Consider the following 1,612-nt stretch of genomic DNA (forward strand, 5'->3'; position numbering starts at 1 on the left):
TAGACCCCATCACCTTAAATCACTGACTGGCAGAATCATCAGAGAAGCCATCACACAACAATTGTTTGCTTAAAAACAACAAAACAAAACAAAACAAATAAAGACCAGACTTAACAATAAGTTATTTTATCTTTTGTTCTTTCATTCCTGGAATGAAAATAAAACTCACTCTGATTAGTTGTTTACACATGTTTGGAGAAAAACTAAGTTATGGGATTACCTTCTTCTTCTTAACTTGACTACAGTTTTGTTGATGCCTGTCTGTTTTGTATCATCTTGTGTAGATGCCTTGGCTGAGATGAGTGTGAAGGCTTTTGAGCTAGTCCCCGCTGTAGAGCGAGACCTCCTCATGGATGATGACGCTCGCATCAACATTGGGTGCACTGAATGCTGTGGAAAGCACTTGTACGTGGGCACCAATGACTGCTTCATTCACCACTTTCTGCTGGACGAAGTCACTTCTTCCAAAGGAAAATTAAGTTACTCAGTTCAGAAGCTGCTACACAAATACCTGGGCTCAAGAAACCAGTCGCTGAGCTTTGGACTGCTTCTGCTTTGAAGTGCCTGATGGTACTTTGCAATGAGATAGTGTTCCTCGTCGACATAGTGACACTGGAGACTGTACCCTCAGCGGCAGGAGGTGAGCCAAGATCAGAAGTGTCACAGCGTTCTGCATTAATGAGAACCCGGTGAATGACGATCCCTTCTGTGTGGAAATGGGCGTACTCTCCTCCAAGCGCCGGACAGTGCAGATTTACATAGTGTATGAGGACAGAGTACAGCTGGTCAAAGAGGTGACCACTCCTGAACAACCCTGCGCTGTCAGTCTTGATGGTTACTTCTTGTGCTTGGCCCTGACTACACAGCACACGATCCTGAACTACAACACAGGAACCTCCAAGGATCTCTTTCCTTTCAACAGTGAGGAGAGGAGACCCATTGTGAAGAGGATCAGCAGAGAAGAGTTCCTCTTAGCAGCACCTGGTGGTCTGGGTAAGTCAGTGCAGAACCAGACTAACTGCAGGCTTAGAAGGATAGTTTTAGAATGCTGTGAATTTGAACTCAATCTGGAGCCACAGATGGACAACTCCAAAGTGCTCAAGTCTGATTTAAATGTTAATTATTTTGGGCAAGACTAAAAGAATTTCTAACATTCTTCGAGCAAAAGCCTTTCCAAAATGGAGAACTTGCTGTTTTGCACTTTTGCTGTCTAAATACCACCTTACAGTTGTGGGATTGCCTCTGTTTCCCATCTTTGTTTTAATGTTTAATGTGTTTTCTTTATTGAGTTGCTGAAGGCTGTGCTTATTGACATATTACTTTGTTTGTTTTTGGCAGCAAAATCTTTGAAATGGATTTTTTTATTCTGCAAACTGAATTATCAGTGAGCATGTAATTTTTTTGGAAAGATGTACAAATATTTCTTTAGTTGAGTGGATGTTGAAATTGCCTCCTCAGGTATGTTTACCAATGCAGAAGGGATATCCCAGCGGGCTCCAGAGAGTGTGATTGGTGCCGCTGAGTGTTTTCCGTATATGATGGCTTTGGATGAGAGCTTCATCCCCATCCACAGCATGTTGGACCAACAACTCAAACAGACCCTTTCATTCAG

At 42.6% G+C, this 1,612-nt stretch overlaps 1 pseudogene; it reads left to right on the plus strand.

Annotated features, from left to right (window-relative positions):
- The first annotated feature begins 298 nt into the window (after nucleotides 1–298).
- LOC103375672 (transforming growth factor-beta receptor-associated protein 1 homolog) lies at nucleotides 299–1,605 on the plus strand (annotated as a pseudogene).
- Nucleotides 1,606–1,612: the final 7 nt, after the last annotated feature.

The sequence above is a fragment of the Stegastes partitus genome, unplaced genomic scaffold (genome assembly GCF_000690725.1).
Source record: "Stegastes partitus isolate 25-593 unplaced genomic scaffold, Stegastes_partitus-1.0.2 Scaffold2770, whole genome shotgun sequence".
Lineage (NCBI taxonomy): Eukaryota > Metazoa > Chordata > Actinopteri > Pomacentridae > Stegastes > Stegastes partitus.